At 40.1% G+C, this 19,058-nt stretch overlaps 1 non-coding gene across 1 annotated transcript; it reads right to left on the reverse strand.

Moving 5' to 3' along the window:
- Positions 1-5,187: 5,187 nt before the first annotated feature.
- LOC132542559 (U2 spliceosomal RNA) lies at positions 5,188-5,378 on the reverse strand. Its single transcript, XR_009553561.1, has one exon. It is a non-coding gene; the product is annotated as a U2 spliceosomal RNA (small nuclear RNA).
- Positions 5,379-19,058: the final 13,680 nt, after the last annotated feature.

Raw genomic sequence — 19,058 nt, forward strand, 5'->3', positions numbered from 1 at the left:
TCCCTAAATGGTAGTTATTATTGTTATAATGAACAGTACAATTATAAACTCTCAAAAGATCTGTAATTGTGATTGAGAACCAAAATCAATAGACATAGATCTGTAGGATACTAGTATGAAAAACAGTATAAAGCTTGAAACTATAGGTATACGGGAAAGTGGGCCCCACTTTCCCGTATGCCTCTCCCAATCCATATCAAATAATATTGCATCTGCTGATCACAACCTAACCAACACAACGATTGCCACCTCAACATGCTTCACTTCAGACTGTGTCCAGAGACTTCATGTGTGGAATGACAACCCTTCAGCTTCATTACTCGGGTGAGACCTTTCCTTTCATAGTATACTCTAATTCCATCTCAGGTGGTTCACTTTCTAACAAAGTCCCAAAACCTAGATATACACCAGTTTCTGTGAGAGAGAGCTTATGTTCACACGTATCAGTAAACTACTGCAAAATATATACCTGAAAGCAGAAGTACACTAGAGTTTGCAGTGAGTACCCCCCTAACACTTCCTCTCCAGTATTCTAAGCTTTGGGTCCATGATTGCTCAACAATTTGTTTGGCTTCGTATGTTAACTCTCTTTTCAGTCACCGGGTTCCAGATGTCATCAGGATGCCGGCCAGGCTTCCCTAGACTGAAGACTCCACCAATGTGTCCTGGAGCTCAGCTTCCCCAGAGACCCACCCTACTAGGGAAAGAGAGAGGCAGACTGGGAGTATGGACCAACTAGTCAACGCCCATGTTCAGCGGGGAAGCAATTACAGAAGCAGACCTTCCCCTTTCTGCAACCCACAATGACCCTGGGTCCATGCTCCCAGAGGGATAGAGAATGGGAAAGCTATGAGGGGAGAGGGTGGGATATGGAGATTGGGTGGTGGGAATTGTGTGGAATTGTACCCCTCCTACCCTATGGTTTGTTAATTAATCCTTTCTTAAATAAAAAATAAAAAAATAAACTATAGGTATAGTTAAACCTATTAAAAAGATTATTAATATTATTATATTAATATTTTAAAAAGATTATTAATATTGTGGATAGACACAGAGAAATTGAGATGAAAGAAGGGAAAAGAGAGGGAGGGAGAAAGAGATAGTCACAGCACTGCTTCACCACTTGTGAAATTTCCCCACTGCAGATGGGGACCAGGGGTTTGAACCAGGGTTCTTGTGCACTGTAATGGATATGCCACATCCCAGCCCCTGTACACACACACACACACACACACACACACACACACACACTTGTTAAAAGAATGTGAAACTGAAGTAGTGAGGCTTTTTCTTTTTCTTTTCTTTCCCACCAGGATTATTCCAACACTCCCAGCTACTATGTTTTTCTTTTTTTTTTTTTTTCCTTTTTACTTGATAAGACAGAGAGAAACCAAGAAAGGAAGAGTAAATAGGGGAGAAGAGAGACACAGCTCTGATTCGCTGCTTGTGAAGTTTCCCCTCTGCATGTGGAGACCCAAGTCCTTCCACATGGTGCTGTGTGTATTCAACTGGGTGCACCACTGTCTTGTCCTGCAGTAAGGCAATCTTTTTATTTTTATGTAGGTTGTTTATTTGTTTAGTAAAGAATATATAATTGGGCTGGGGAGATAACATAATGGTTATGCAAAGCCATCCATGTCTGAGGCATCAAGATCTCAGGTTTAATCCCCAGCACCACTATAAACCAGAGTTAAGCAGTGATCTGTTGAAAGAGAGACAGAGAAAGGAAAGAAGAAAAGAAAAGTAAAGAAACAAATATATTACTGTGGGCTGGTGAAATAGCTCATTTGGATAATATGCTGTGGTGCCATATGCCACACCCTCACCTCACTGATGGAAGCGTTGGTGCTCTGGTATCTTTATTGAGAGAGAGAGAGAGAGAGAGAGAGAGAGAGAGAGTGAGAGAGAGAGAATATATACTTGTCTTGTGCTAAAACTGGCAGACCCAATAACTAAAACAGCTGGGTCTGAACTCAGAGAGTCACAGTTTAGGATTTCAGTCTTTTGAGGTAGGCCTGAATAAGGCATTCTTTTTTTTGTTTTAATTTTACCCCCTTTATTCTTTTTTGTTTTGTTTTTAATTTATTTATAAAATAAAAATATTGACAAGACCATAAGAGGGGTACAATTCCACACAATTCCTACCACCAGAGTTCCATATTCCATCCCCTCCCTTGAAAGTTTTCCTATTCTTTGCCTCTCTGGGAGCATGGACCCAGGATCATTATGGGGTGAAGAAGGTGGAAGATCCAGCTTCTGTAATTGCTTCTCAGCTGAACATGGGTGTTGGCAGGTCATTCCATACTCCCAACCTTTTTCTATCTTTTCCTAGTGGGCCTTTTCCTAGGATTCTGGAGAGGTGGGGCTCCAGAGTATGTTTGTTGGTGAGGTTGTCTTGGGGAAGTTTGGCTGGCATCGCGGTAGCATCTACAACTTAGTGTCTGAAAAAGCATTTAGATATGAAGAAGAACAAATTGTTTAATAATCAGGAACCTAAAGTCAAGAATATAGCATATGAGATTCGGGGTCTCCATTTTGGAATTTTGCTAGTAGGTTTGTTTTAGGTATATTCCAAGGGGCCCATTTTTGCCTGAGTATGATGGCTAACATGCAGGTGGACCAAAGGTATGGTTTAGGGAGATGTTGTCAGAATTGGAAACAGGACTAGAAAGATGTATTAGGAAGAGAGTAGCTCCCAGATATGGGAAAATGTTATAAATATTGTTAATTGTAAACCCTACTGATTTGATCTGGGGCCTATATGAATAAGACATTCATAATGTTTAGACATGGGACTGATCTTCTGTCAACCCCACCACTCACAGGACAGTTCAAATTCAAGGGCAAGGTCTACTGAGCAGTGTGAATTCCAGGGGATGTGGTTCATTGGAGATAACGAATGTATATATCACTATGTGTGTTTGTGTGTGTGCACAAAATAAACTGAATAACATGGTCGTTCAAATGACCAAATAACAAATTCATGATGTTTTATATCAGTGGTTACTTCAGTCTAGGGAGAGAGAGTAATGGAACTGAGGAAAAAGGATTGATAATAAGCTGCTAACATTGTATTTCTCTAAAAGCTATATAAAATCAATATGGCATCTGTCATTATATCATCCTCATAGTTTTCCTTTTTTAAAAAAATAGAAAAATCCAGTAATAGTAGCTGTTCTTATTACACAGAGAGGTAAATCTTAACCCAATTATCTGCCTTGTTTTGTTTTTAAGATACTTTGCTCCTCTCATGATAAGGTTCTTCTGGTTAAGGTAGCACATTTCTCATTAACACAGAAATAGGCAGCCTTGAATTCAGAAATCTAAATATGCTGATTTTAATGTTTTGTAAACACAAAGATATCAACTGTGGAATATGGTGGTGTGTGGAATCCAATGTGCTTGTAATTATTTAACACATTTCATTATTTTTAAGATCACTCTGTACTGCTGGTGAACAGAACAAAATGGCATAAATTTTCTGGCCCTTTTATAAATATATGGAAAAAGGGAAACCAGTGTGTCCTGTAAATATAAGCAAGAGCTTCAGGAGAATGTGTGACATGAATTAGACTTTGGTGGTTGAATAGGCAGGTGGATCAGATGCCTCAGGATTCAGTCTGTTAGAAGAGATGGAAAATATTTTAGAAGAATGGAAATACAAGTGTAGGGTTTTATTGTGGGGGGCATGGGTTGGAGTGGAAGACGTGGAGGTCTTTAAGAAGGACAACCTTAACACACAACTAAACAGTCATGAAAGCATTTTAGCAGCAAAAAAATTAACATCTTTTTTCTTTCTTCTAGGGTTATCGTTGGGGCTTGTTGCCTGCACTGCAGATCCACTGCTCCTGACAGCCATTTTTCCAGTTTTGTATTGGATAGGATAAAGAGAAATTGAGGAGGGAGAGGAAGAGAGATAGGGCGAGAGAAAAATAGACACCTGCGGACTTGCTTCACCGCTTGTGAAGCAACCCCCCCTTGCAGTTGGGGAGCTGGAGGCTCTAACTGGGATCCTTGCACTTAACCCAGTGCATTATTTCCAGGCTACCCACCCCATCTTTTAATTAAAAAAAACTCATTTGGGTGGGGAGATAGTATAATGTCTTCTGCAAAAATATTTTCGAGACCAGGTGTTGGCACATCTGGTTACCATGTGCAAGAACCTGGGTTCAAGTTCCCAACCCCCACTTCAGGGTGTGTGTGTGTGTGTGTGTGTGTGTGTGTGTGTGTGTGTGTGTAGGAATTTCATGAGCAGTAAAGCAGTACTGCAGACTTTATATCCCCCTTACATCTCAGTTTCTTTCTATCTCTATCCAATGAATGAATGAATGAATGAATGAATGAATGAATGAATGAATAAAAGTCTTTTTAAAAGATTTATTTAAAAAATAACTTTCATGCCTGAGGCTCCAAGGCCTTAGGTTCAACCTCCAGGACCACCATAAGCCAGAGATGAACAGTATTCTAGTAAAAACAAACAAACAATAAGAAGAAAGAAATATTTGTATTGAAAAACTACTTCAAAATCTGTCTCTGTTAGTGTTTCACTTCTTTTTTCCTGCTAGCTAGTCCTTTGGCCCTGCAGCCACAATTAAGGGAAAATAATTCTTTCAAAGAACGTAACTTTTGGGTCACAAGTCTGAGAAGCGACTTAGTCCTGACTTACCCAGACAATTAAAATGAGAAATGATTCACTAGTGACGCTTTAAAACATAATGATTCTTTAGCTCACAAGCAAGGAATAATAATTCTCAGATGATGAGTGTGTCTAGAAGCAAGCTTTCGTGGACCTTGGGTAGTCCTGCATGTGGGGGAATACTGTATGTGGTGAATTTGGAACCTGCTGGGAGGTGGTTCAGGGCACAAAGTCAAGGTTGGAGGAGAAATTTTTTTTTTTAAAGTTTATTTTTTATTTTTTTATCCCTTTTGTTGCCCTTGTTTTATTGTTGTAGTTATTATTGATGTCGTTGTTGTTGGATAGGACAGAGAGAAATGGAGAGAGGAGGGGAAGACAGACAGACACCTGCAGACCTGCTTCACCGCCTGTGAAGGGACCTGCCTGCAGGTGGGGAGCCGGGGGCTTGAACCGGGATCCTGACGCCGGTCCTTGAGCTTAGCACCACCTGCGCTTAACCCGCTGCGCTACAGCCCGACTCCCTTGCTCTTTTAACGGACAGATTACCCCAAAGGGGGTGCACCGTTCCTGGAAGTACTGCAATACCAGGTCGATGCGTGGAGTGGACGGAGCAAGCTCCTATTCCAACTCCTAGTTCCAAAAATCCATTTAATATATTGTCCTCGGATAGAGGACGTATCAGATATTAAACTGATAAGAATAGATACTACACTTGATCTTAGCCAAAAGGCCGAGAAGCGATGAAGGAGAAATTTTTATTTTATTGTACATCTACTATATAACTAGGGATACCAGATTATAGATTAAGTGGTTTCCCTCCTTAAGTTTATAAAGCTTTTACTAACTTGGAGACATTTGTCTTTTAATTTTTGAAGGAAAACACACCAGGGAACAAAGGTTAGAAATGGAAAAATTATTTTCACTGGTTAGTGAATATTAATTGGCTTTTCGACTCTGTGCTAGGCTCTTTTACATATGTTTCTCATTTGGTGTGATAGGCACTGCTGTCTCTGGTTCATAGAAGAGAAATAGAAGCTTGGATAGGGGAGCCAGGTAGTGGTAGATGTGGTTAAGTATACACATAACAGTGGGCAAGGACCCGGGTTCAAGCTGTTGCTCCCCTCCTCTGCAGGGAGGAAACTTCATGAGCAGTAAAGCAGGTCTGCAGGTGTCTGTCTGTCTGTCTCTCTCCCCTCAAATTCTCTCTGTCCTATCAAAAAGGAGGAAAAAAAGGTCACCGAGAGTGGTGGATTTGTCATGCAGGCACTGAGCCCTAGTGATAATCCCGGTGACAAAAAAAAAACAAAAAAACCCCCAAAACTTAGATAGCTGAAGCTGTGTATACAAGGTCAGTAGCCATAAGTGGCATAATAAGTATTTCAACCTGATATACATAGTTACAACTGATTATTTCTTATGTACTAAATAGTGAGGACTGCTTTATTTACTTTATTCTCATTACATTTCCACAATAACCCTTTAAGTACTATTTTTTTGTTGTTGTTGCCAGGGCTTCACCACTCCAGACTGATTTTTTCAGACAGATAGGTGAGTTAGATAGGTAGGTAGATAGAGGCATCAAAATTTCCTTCAATGTGGTGGGAGTTGAGTCAAACTGCCCAGTTTATGAATAAGGAATATGGAACTTGGAGAGGTGCTAATGGCAAATGACTACCAAATAGAGAACAGTCATTTGGTTCCTATCCTTGACTGTCCTTCTCTTGGCAATGGTACAAGAAGGCATGGAGACAAGGAGAGACAGACCAAGACTATACCGGCTACAGCCCACATAGAAATTGCTTGCATATGGGGCTTATTTATAGTCATAGCTACATAGGATGTATGTAACTGAGTATACAGTATCTAAATGTTCAGTTACTTTGCTTTTAGTCTTATCTGTAGATTATGAGCATTTCTTATGAGCTTGTGCTGTATAAGACCAAATTTAAGAAAAAGGGACAGGGACTGAGTGTATCCGACATCAATCCTACTTACTCCACTCTTTTAACCCAACACTGATGCCTATCGACCCCCCAGAATGGGTCTCCTTTGCTTATTTAGAAGGATACTCACAGGATTTATTTCCAGTGCTTTCATCCTCATTACTCTCCTAGCAGTTTTCTGAGTAATTTCACCTGAAGATCGTAGAGCTCTGCTTCATTTCATGTCAGGAGATATGGCCAACCAACCACATAGGTTAAGTGTTTCTTTATTCTTTCCTGATCTCATAAAAGTAGAATTGTGACTCAGTTACATTCTCCAGAGAGCCAAGGTTATACTCATATGTGTCCAGGCAAGAAGTTAGTCATACAAACAGTGTGGGGTTGCTAAGCAATGTAATACACATTTCATTAGGTGCAGCAATGGTGTTTGTTGTTTGCTCTGAGTGTTTGTGCTATGTAGTGACTTCCAAGCTGAAGTCTTGAGGTCCATAAGGGTCATAAATGGTAACATTAGGATACTACTCCATATTTTCCTTTCTATTTACAAATTTCCATTAGTTCAGTTCACTTTCACTTTTAATAATCAGGAAATGAAATAAAAATAATATATGCAGGATAGGAAGAGATGGTGCTTGGGCTGTTTTTTCCCCAGGTATGTCAATTTGCTGAGATATCAACATAGCTGGATTTTACTGTGTGTATGTAATAATTCAACTACATACACACACACATGGCCAACACCTACTGGTTCCTTAGGTTTTAGTGTGTGTGTGTGTGTGTGTGTGTGTGTGAGAGAGAGAGAGAGAGAGAGAGAGAGAGAGATGGCCTTGTACGTGGGCAATTGCACTGTTTTGGAAACATTCTTCATTCAGACAGAGAGGTGAGGGGGAGCTTATCCCGTTGTCATAGCACCTCTCATGTAGTGCCCACTCTCCAACCTGGGTCATGAACATGGAAACCCAGGCTAGCTATCTCTCTGATTTTGGCTTTAATTTCTTATTTATTTATTTAAGAAAGGAGACATTATCAAAACCGTAGGATAGGAGGGGTACAACTGCACACAATTCCCACCACTGGTCTCCATATCCCACCCCTTCCCCTGATAGCTTTCCCATTCTCTATCCCTCTGGGAGTATGGACCCAGGGTCATTGGTGGCACCGCTATATACAAGATAGTTGGTATTATACGGCTTTAATTTCAATATCATTTTTCCCTAAGGGTGACCCAAGACTAGATTATATGTATCTTCGTATGAATATTTGTTACTGTTGTTTGTGGTGACTGATATTTCAAATCCCTGCTGAGTATGAGGAAGAGTTCCATTATGTATGGCATTTGTATGATCCACATTGGCAGGATTATGCTTATTCCAGATATTCTACAGTAGAATCCATTCCTGGGCTTATGGCTTCTTCTTCTTTTTTGCATTGCTCTCTATCTTTGTGGTCACATTATCAAATCTCCCTCTGCATAAGGACATGTGATTGCATGTTGGACTCATCCAAATAATCCAGAACATTCTCCTAGTCTCAGTGTTCTTAACTCAATCACAGTTGCAAAAGCTCCCTTCCCTCTATGAGTTAATGGTCAAAGATTCCAGGGATATGGTTATGAATCTTTTAGAAGTAATTTTTCAGCCTACCACAATGACCTCACTTTTCCCCTGTCTATGAAAAAAAAAAATAAAGGTCTTTTTACTTGGCTATCTCCCTTATTCCTGAAATCTTAGAGCACAGAAGCTGCTTATGTAGGTTATCATTTATGCTACTGTTATCTAATTATTTAAAGACTTACTTACTTTTATGAGAAAGAATGAGCAACCAGCACACCATTTAGTTATGGCATTTGTGGCACTAGGGAAGCAAGCTTGGGGCTCAGTCATGCAAATTTTATTTATTTATTTATTTATTTATTTATTTATTTATTTATTTAAGAAAGGATTAATTAACAAAACCATAGGGTAGGAGGGGTACAACTCCACACAATTCCCACTACCCAATCTCCATAACCCACCCCCTCCCCTGATAGCTTTCCCATTCTCTCTCTCTCTGGGAGCATGGACCCAGGGTCATTGAGGGTTGCAGAAGGTAGAAGGTCTGGCTTCTGTAATTGCTTCCCCGCTGAACATGGGCGTTGACTAGTTGGTCCATACTCCCAGTCTGCCTCTCTCTTTCCCTAGTAGGGTGTGTCTCTGGGGAAGCTGAGCTCCAGGATATATTGGTGGGGTCTTCAATCCAGGGAAGCCTGGCCAGCATCCTGGTGGCATCTGGAACCTGGTGATTGAAAAGAGAGTTAACATACAAAGCCAAACAAATTGTTGAGCAATCATGGACCCAAAGCTTGGAATACTGGAGAGGAAGTGTTAGGGAGGTACTCACTGCAAACTCTAGTGTACTTCTGCTTTCAGGTATATATTTTGCAGTAGTTTACTGATACGTGTGAACATAAGCTCTCTCTCACAGAAACTGGTGTATATCTAGGTTATGGGACTTTGTTAGAAAGTGAACCACCTGAGATGAAATTAGAGTGTACTATAAAAGGAAAGGTCTCACCCGAGTAATGAAGCTGAAGGGTTGTCATTCCACACGTGAAGTCTCTGGACACAGTCTGAGGTGAAACATGTTGAGGTGGCAATCATTGCGTTGGTTAGGTTGTGATCGGCGGATGCAATAGATATCCCATGCTCATGGATTGGAAGAATAAATATCATCAAAATGAATATTCTCCCCAGAGCCATATACAAATTTAATGCAATACCCATCAAAGTTCCACCAAGCTTCTTTAAGAGAATCGAACAAACACTACAATCATTTATCTGGAACCTGAAAACACCTAGAATTGCCAAAACCATCTTGAGGAAAAGAAACAGAAATGGAGTCATCACACTCCCAGACCTTAAACTATATTACAAAGCCATCATCATCATCAAAACAGCATGGTACTGGAACAAAAATGGGCACACAGACCAGTGGAACAGAATTGAAAGCCCAGAAATCCCCACACCTATGGACATCTAATCTTTGATAAGGGGGTCCAAAGGATTAAATGGAAAAAGGAGGCTCTCTTCAATAAATGGTGATGGGAAAACTGGGTTGTAACATGCAGAAGAATGAAATTGAACCACTTTATCTCACCAGAAACAAAAATCAACTCCAAATGGATCAAAGACCTAGATGTCAGACCAGAAACAATCAAATACTTAGAGGAAAACATTGGTAAAACACTTTCCCACATACACCTCAAGGACATCTTTGATGAATCAAACCCAATTGCAAGGAAGACTAAAGCAGAAACAAACCAATGGGACTACATCAAATCTAAAAGCTTCTGCACATCCAAAGAAACTATTAAACAAACAGAGAGACCCCTCACAGAATGGGAGAAGATCTTCACATGCCATACATCATGCAAATTTTATGCGCTCTCTCTGAGCTGTCTTCCCAGACCTTCATTTACCATATATTCCTAGTGTTAATTTTCTAGAAGGCACACAAAGACATTTGTTGACTGCATCAATATGCAAGTTAAATCTGAGATAAAATCATTATGCATCCTTTTTTTTTCAGCACAAATTGGAAATGTAAAATTTAAGGGTGTGTTTTCTCTTGTAACAGCTATGTTCATATCAACACCACCTGTTCATTTAACTGAGTTGTTTTGTTTTCAGACCTCTTTGACTAACTCAGCAGACACAATGCATATGCATCACTATCCAACTCCCAGGGCAGAGATTACAACTCATTTCTCAAAAAACCAGACACTGCGTTAGAATTCTTGACAGTGTTCCAGGTAGCTGTACCCTATTGAGTAAAGTTAGTCTGTAAGATAACATGTTTATGTCGTCATAGCTTGAAGATAAAAAGTCAAACTCTTCCATCTGCTTCTATCTTGTGGAGCCATTTCCTCATTATTTCTAATGTTAGTCATCAGTTCAGTGAAGATCAAACATATCATATTCATTTTCACCTCTAAATTCATAATGCCCCTTTTCTCTTTCTCCAATTGAGGTAATGACCCCCTTCTAGTTTCCAGTGCAAGTTCCCACTTCAAACAGAAGATATTTTTTTAAACCTTGACACATATAGTAATTTCTTCGCATGCTGCCAATGCAATCTGTTTTTCTCCCTGATCTCCAATTAAAATCAGCATCTACTTACATCAATAATATTCCTTTTCTTACTCTGTCATACTGACATTTAATTTATCATCTCTCCCTAAAATGCAATATGAGAAACACTTCAGTTCTTGTCTGGGTTTCTTAAAGGAGACTCTCATGACCTTCCAAAAGGCTCTATCAATTGCCAATTGATGCTGACATGGCCCCCACCTACATAGTGTCTGGTAGAACTATTCCAGGTGTTCCTAGTTCTGAAAAACTGGAATATGAACTCTATTTCTGGGCCAAGTTGGAAGAACCAACAAGGCTTTCACCTTTACCTGAATGTGAGGTGATTAGGGTGATTGCAATGGCAAATAGAATGTGAACACGTCTAATGCAAACAGTTCAATCACCAATCAAAACATTCCTTCCTTGGCTTTGACTTGGAGAATTTTTTCTCACAAACATTTTCTGATTTATTATGTGCCACCAACCCACTTACCTTTGGAGAAATTACAGTGCATAATCATAAACTATTATCTCTCTTCAGACTTACAGTCTCCAATGGTCGATGTATTAATATAGTCACCAACTGATGTTTCTCATACATAGCCTTTCAAACAAAAAGAGTACCCTGAAATGGGTCCTAGCACTTAAATCTACTTTATGAAATGAGCATTTTTTTCCCAACAGGATTAACACTAAGGCTTGGTGCCAGTACTACAAATCTACCACTCCCAGTGGCCACCCCCACCCCATTGTATTTGATAAAAGAAAGACAGACATCTGCAGACCTGCTTCACCACTCATGAAGCATCCCTCCTGCTAGTGGGGGGTGGAGGTTCAAACCTCAGTCCTTGCAAATGCTCCCCTACCTGCCCCTCTCCCCCAAATGAACATGTTTTGATGTTACCTGATTATAAACAATGAGAAACCAGACCCCTTCTGTATCATTCATTTTGTAGCATCAAACTATGGATGGGTTGCCTATATTTAGTTATTTTCCAGTGCACAATGCCAGCTGTCTGACTTTATCTGGATTTTATCACCCAAGGTTGCTTTGACTTGGATGTAGTTATTCTTTCAATTTACGAAAAATTAGAATTAAACCACTATTAACTGGTGATTGTTGCAGTTTCTCAGTTGGATTCTGAAAGAGTTAATGTGGCTGTTTGTAATGACTGTAGGTAGCAGTGTAGTCAGGCTACTGAAAGTGCCTTTTATGACTGGGATTCTAGACGGCAAGAGTCATCACTCAACAAATGCCATGGTATGGATGTTTATTTCTTTAAATCTTAGGAAGCGAAATTATAGCCATGAGAGACACATCATATGTGCAGAAGATCACAAACGCTTAAATCACCAAGCTTCTGGCTAGCCAAGTTGCTTGGAGCAGCCTCACCTGATGTTCACAAATGTTGAGCCATGGTTAGCCTGCCCCAGCTCTCCCCTCCCTTTCTTTCCCTTTCCATATTGTTTCTCTACATCTTTGACTCAAATGTACCAGAAGTCATGAATCAATTTGTCTTTCTCCTTCTCTCTCTATTACAAGTAAATTAATACAGATTTATTTTTCATTTTTGAAGACTTTGGAAATTCCTTTACCTTTATTATTACTGGAAAGAGTGAATGACTACTATTTTGCATTGATTTTGAGGTATTTGATTAAAAATAAATTGGCATGAGATTTATTTGTCATTCTCTTAAAAATGTTTATTGACCTGGCAAGATAGCTCATCTGGATGGATAGTGAACCTCCTTTGTAATGTGTATAGACCAATTTCAAGCCCAGGCCCACTGTATTGGGATAAGCTTTGGTGCTATGGCATCTTTTTTTCTCTCCCTTTTTTAAAAAAAAATTTTTTTTTATTCACAGAAAAAGAAACCATCACACAAACAGACTCCTCGCAGAATAGGGGAAGACCTTTACATACCATATATCATACAAGAGGCTAATAACTAAAATATATAAAGAGCTCACCAACCTTAGCAACAAAAAAGCAAATGACCTGGGGGCCAGGTGGTGGGGCACCTGGTTAAGCGCACATATTACAGTGCACAAGAACCCAGGTTCAAGCTTCCCCCACCTGCAGAAGGGAAGCTTCACAAGTGGTGAAGTAGGGCTGCAGGTATCTCTTTGTCTCTCTCTGTCCCCTTCCTATCAATTTCTGGTTGTCTCTATCCAATAAATAAATAAGATAAAAGTTAATAAAAATAGGGGGTTGGGCGGTAGTACAGCATTTTAAGCACACATGGTGCAAAGCACAAGGACTGGGGTAAGAATCCTGGTTCAAGCCCCTGGCTCCCCACATGCAGGGGAGTTGCTTCACAGGTGGTGAAGCAGGTCTGCAGTTGTCTCTCTTCTCTCCCTCTCTCCGTCTTCCCCTCCTCTCTCCATTTCTCTCTGTCCTATCCAACAATGACAACATCATCAACAACAATAATAATAACTACAACAACAATAAAAAACAACAAGGGCAACAAAAAGGGAAAATAAATAATAAAAAAGATAATAAAAATAAAAAGATAATTTTTTAAAAAAAAGTAAATGACCCAATTCAAAAGTGTGAAGAGGAAATGAGCAGAATAATTCAGATGAAATACAAAAGGCCAACAAACATATGAAAATGTGCTCTAAGTCACTGGTTGTCAGAGAAATGCAAATAAAGACAACAATGAGATACCACCTCACCCCTGTGAGAATGTCATATATCAGAAATGACAGCAACAAGAAATGCTGGAGAGGTTGTTGAGACAAAGGATCCCACTGCTGATGGGAATGTAAATAGGTTCAACACCTGTGGAGAGCAGTCTGGAGAACCCTCATAATGGCTAGAAATGGAACTTCCCTATGACCCAGTAATTCCTCTCTTAGAGGTATATCCCAAGGATTCAAATAGCCATCCAAAAAGATACATGTACACCTATGTTTATAGCAGCACAATTCATAATAGTCAAAACCTGGAAGCAACCAAGATACCCAACAACAGATGAGTGGCTGAGAAAGTTGTGGTATATATACACAATGGAATACTACTCAGCTATTAGGAACAATGAACCCACCTTCTCTGACCCATCTTGGATGCAGCTAGAAGGAATTATGTTAAGTGAGCTAAGTCAGAAAGAAAAAGATAAGTATGGGATGAATGATTCCCACTCATAAACAGAAGTTGAGAAAGAAGAACAGAAAGGGAAATACAAAGCAGAATTTGACTGAGTTTGGAGTATTGCACAAAAGTAAAAAAAAAAAAAAAAAAAACCAAAAACCTCTGGGGGGGAAGGGTAGACTTTTTTCAGCTCCACTATGGTTAGGGGTGGGGACACAGACCTTTGGTGGCGGGAATGGTGTTAATATATTCTCCTATTAATAAAAAGACCCATGGACCCAAAGAAAGGTAATAGTAAACCCTGGTTGGAATGCTGCTACCTTGAGGAACAGGAACAGATGACTAATACCTTTGCCTCATGTGATATGATTATGCCAAAAGGACAGTGTGTGTGTGTGTGTGTATGTGTTTGTGTGTGTGTGTGTGTGTGTGTGTGCTTTAAAGAGGCTTATTTATTTAAAAAGACCCAGAGTGAGTGAGAAAGCAGAGTACAACACTAGCATATGCAGTGCTGGGGGATCCAAACTGGAGGCTCATGCACGCAAGCCTTGCCTTTTATCCACTAAGCCATCTCCCCATCCTCAGGAACATAATGCTTTCTAACCATTTTTGTTGTTTTGAAATACTGAATATTTCTAACACAATTGAGATAATGTCTACCAACCTGTAGTATGAAAATTGCAAGGAAAAATTCCATTACGTAGGCAGATAGTTGTAGTTAATGTTTAATAATAGCAGTTATCTTTTGGGAGATAGGCAGACTGTAACTTCTGCAGTAGATGGTTCCTAAGAGTAGCTTGCCAAACATAATTCCTGTGTGTCCCCCAGGCCAGAAACAGACCAATTGGAAATCAGTTCCCTTTGGTCCCATTTACTCGGTAGCATTAAAATATGGAAGTGTTGCTCATATTTAGGTTGTGTTCCAGTGCATGGTGCCAGCCATCTGATATTTCCATTAAATGAGATTACTGAGAGAAAAATCAAGTGGGGCAGCTTACCAACATGACAGATTGTAGGGAGGCCTCTCTTTATAGTGAATGGGCATCTAGAAAGGGAGGTGAGGGAGGGGCCTCTCAGATGATTGCTATTTCACTCCTGATTGCTGCCTTACTGTCAACATCTGCTCTGAGGCAGACTGCACCAATGAGTGGTGATTATAACCAAATAAACCTTAATTTGAAAAGAGGTTATCTCCTCCCATTAGCTGGGTTTAGAAAGGCAAGGATGTTCTCAGAGGAAAAAAAAAAATATATTTTTAGAAAGGATTTTCTTAACTGTTGGATCCAAAAGGGGATGAGACATGGAACTCTGGTAGTGGGAACTCTACCTCTGTTATCTTACAATCTTGTTACTCATTATTAAATCACTATTAAAAATTTAAAACACATTTTGTGGAACACTTTAACAAGTGTGCATATTTAGTTTTTAATCTAAAAATTAGAGTTTTTTGTTTGTTTCTTAAATTAAAATGTATCATATTTATATTGTATAGCTAAATTTTTACAGTTAAGTAAATTTAGGAGGACTAAAAAATTATGCTTTGCTTTGCTACTTGGACATTGGAAATAGCTAAAGTAAAATACTTTTGGTCCTTAAGGCAACAATGCTATACTATGTCTTTATCTTTAACATGAGGGAATAGAATGTAATACATAATCTCTAATTTCTTTTCCAGTGTTCTTTGTTGGTTTCATTCACATATGGTTTCTATTATAAACTATTATACATTCAGTATTTCATGGAAGTTATTTTGAAGAATCAAAATTCTGATTTTTGAATCTTTCTCTTTATTTCTGACTTCCATATCCCTATGGTTTTGTTTTTTATTTTTTTCCTCAGTGGCATTTTTATGTTACCACCTGGTATATCTATTTTTTTCTTTATTGGGAAGATTAATGGTTTATAGTCAACAGTAGTTTGTACATGTGTAACATTTCTTAATTTTCCACATAACAATTCAACCTCCTCTAGGCCCTCCTCTGCCATCATGTTCCAGAACCTGAACCCCCCACCCCCACCCCCACCCCCAGAGTCTTACTTTGGTGCAATTCACCAACTCCAGTCCATGTTCTGCTTTGTGATTTATTATTTTTCAACTTTTTTATTAGTTATTTAATAATGATTGACAAGATTGTTTGATAAGAAGAGTACAATTCCTACCACCAGAGTGCCATATCCCATCCCCTCCACTGAAAGTTTCTCTATTTTTTATCCCTCTGGGAGTATGGACCAAAGATCTCTATGGGGTGCAGAAGGTGGGATGTCTGGCTTCTGTAATTGCTTCTCCACTGGACACAGACATGTGTCAATTATTCTTTTTTTAATTATCATTATTGATTTAATAATGATTGACAAGACCATAGGATAAGAGAGGTACAATTCCACACCACCAGAGTTCTGTATCCCATCCCCTCCATTGGAAGCTTTCCTATTTTTTTATCCTTCTGGGGGCAGGGACCCAGGATCATTATGGGGTGCAGATGGTGGGAGGTCTGGCTTCTGTAATTGCTTCTCTGCTGTACATGGGTGTTGTCAGGGCAATGATTCTTATGTGAAGGCAAAGAGAGAAGTATAAGAACCAACTGGAGGAAATTCTTTCAGAATACACATTCTCCACCCCAGACCTCCCCCCAAAGTAGGACTACTAAGAAGAATATGGGCAAATACACACACACACACACACACACACACACACACACACACACACACACATTGTTACTGGAGCTTCACCACTCTGGGTTGATTGTTTCACAAAGAATGAAAGACTGAAAGATAGAGGGAAAGATATTGCAGCACCCAAGCTTCCTCTAGTGAGGTGGGAGTTGGACTCAAACTTGAGTCATGTACATGACAAAGTGATTGCACTATCTAGGTAAGCTATCTCATCATGCCTTTTAAAATTATTATTATTATTAATTTTGATTTATTTATAAAAAAGAAACATTGACAAAACCATAGGATAAGAGGGGTACAGCTCCACACAATTCCCACCACCAGAATTCCATATCCCATCCCCTCCCCTGAGAGCTTTCCTATTCTTTAACCCTCTGGGAGTATGGACTCAAGGTCATTCATTGTGGGATGCAGAATGTGGAAGGTCTGGCTTCTGTAATTGCTTCCCCGCTGAACATGGGCCTTGGCATGTCGATCCATACTCCCATTCTGTCTCTCTCTTTCCCTAGTGGGGTAGGGTTCTGGGGGAACTGAAGCTTCAGGAAACATTGGTAGGGTTGTCTGTCCAGGGAAGTCTGGTTGGTATCATGCTAGCATCTGGAACCTGAAAAGAGGGTTAAGATATAAAGCCAAACAAGTTGTTGATTAATCATGAACCTAAAGGCTAGAGTAGTGCAGATGTAGAGTTGGGGGGAATCTCTGTTTTGTAGATAGCTAGTAAGCATATTTTAGTGATATTTCAAAGGGCCTGTGGCTATACTAGTTTTTTTTCCTGAGCCTGAAATCTGATATGCAGGTGGATCCAAGTTATTGTCTGGGGAGACAATGTCATGGCTGCATAAAGGACCAGAAAGCTGGATCGGGGAAGAGAGTAGCTCCCACATATGGGAAAGGTGTATAAATATTGTTGACTGTAAACCCCATCGATTTGATGTGATCAGGGTTCATATTCAGCTTAGGAGCCTATGTGACCTTTGCATTCCTGTAGATCTGAGCTCACATTTTGTGGTTATGAGTAGGAATGTTCCAAGCTGCCCAAATATCAGGACTTATCTTCATCAGGTGTAGCATAGAGTATGTTGTCCAGCCTTCCTTCAGAGGATGGAACATTCTCTACTGTTGTTGATTTAAGTTGAGGGCAAGGTCCTATGGGGGGGGGGCACAAAGGGGTCTATTTTGTTGTTCCTGATAGAGATGACCAGTAACAATGGAGGGAGGGATTTATTTGAGGTCTAGGCCCATCAAGTCTATTTGGGAATCTCAGGACTCCACAAATAGGGCCCCAGCTCCCATTAAAAATTAAAAAAAAATGTTTACATTATTTTAAGGAATGAGAGAGACCAGAGCCCTGGTTAAGTATGTTATGGTGGTGCCAGACTAAACCCTGGGGCCTCTGGGGCCTTGAGCATAAATGTCTTGTACATAAACCATTGAACTATCTCTCCAAGTTTGCTCATGTATTTTTAAAATAATTTTTATTAGTGATTCAGTAATGATTGACAAAATTGTAGGATAAGCAGGGTACTCCACACAATTCCCACCACCAGAGTTCCATATCCCCTCCCCTCCATTGTAAGTTTCCCTATTCTTTGTCCCTCTGGGAGGATGGACCCAGGATCACTATGGGGTGCAGAAGGTGGGAGGTCTGGCTTCTGTATAATTGCTTCTCCACTGGATGTGGACATTGACAGGTCAATTCTTATTCCCATCCTGTTTCTATCTTTCCCTAGTGGGGCAGGGCTCTAGACAGGTGTGGTTTCAGGACACTTTGGTGAGGTCATTTGCTCATGGAAGTCAGGTTGGCGTCATGGTAGCATCTACAACTTGGTGGCAGAAAAACATTGAGATATAAAACAACAAATGGTTTAATAATCAGGAATCTAAAGGCAAGAATATAGCAAATGAGATTTGTATTCTTCATGTAGGTAGGAGCTAGGAATTCTATTTTAGGTATATTCCAGGGGGCCCATGACTTTACTAATTTTTGCCTGAGCCCAAAAGTGAACATTCAGGTAGGCTATGAGTATTGTCTGGGAAGATGGTGTCAGAGTTCAGTATAGGACTAGGAAGCTGGATACTGGCAGAGAGAAGCTCCCAAATATGGACAAAGTATAGAAATACCATTAACTATAAACCCCAAAAATCTGATCTGGGGCCCATTTTTTTTTATTTAAGAAAGGAGACATTAACAAAATCATAGGGTGCAGGGGTACAACTCCACACAATTCCTGCCACCCAATCTCTATATCCCGTCCCCTCCCCACTAACTTTCCCATTCTCAATCCCTCTGGGAGCATGGACCCAGGGTCATTGTGGGTTGCAGAAGGTGGGAGGTCTGGCTTCTGTAATTGCTTCCCCGCTGAACATGGGCGTTGACTGGTCGATCCATACTCCCAGTCTGCCTCTCTCTTTCCCTAGTAGGGTGGGTCTCTGGGGAAGCGGAGCTCCAGGACTCATTGGTGGGGTCTTCAGTCCAGGGAAGCCTGGCCAGCAACCTGATGGCATCTGGAACCTGGGGACTGAAAAGAGAGTTAACATACAGAGCCAGACAAATTGTTGAAGAATCATGGACCCAAAGGATGGAATAGTGGAGATAAAG

The sequence above is a fragment of the Erinaceus europaeus genome, chromosome 1 (assembly GCF_950295315.1).
Source record: "Erinaceus europaeus chromosome 1, mEriEur2.1, whole genome shotgun sequence".
Taxonomy (NCBI): Eukaryota; Metazoa; Chordata; class Mammalia; order Eulipotyphla; family Erinaceidae; genus Erinaceus; species Erinaceus europaeus.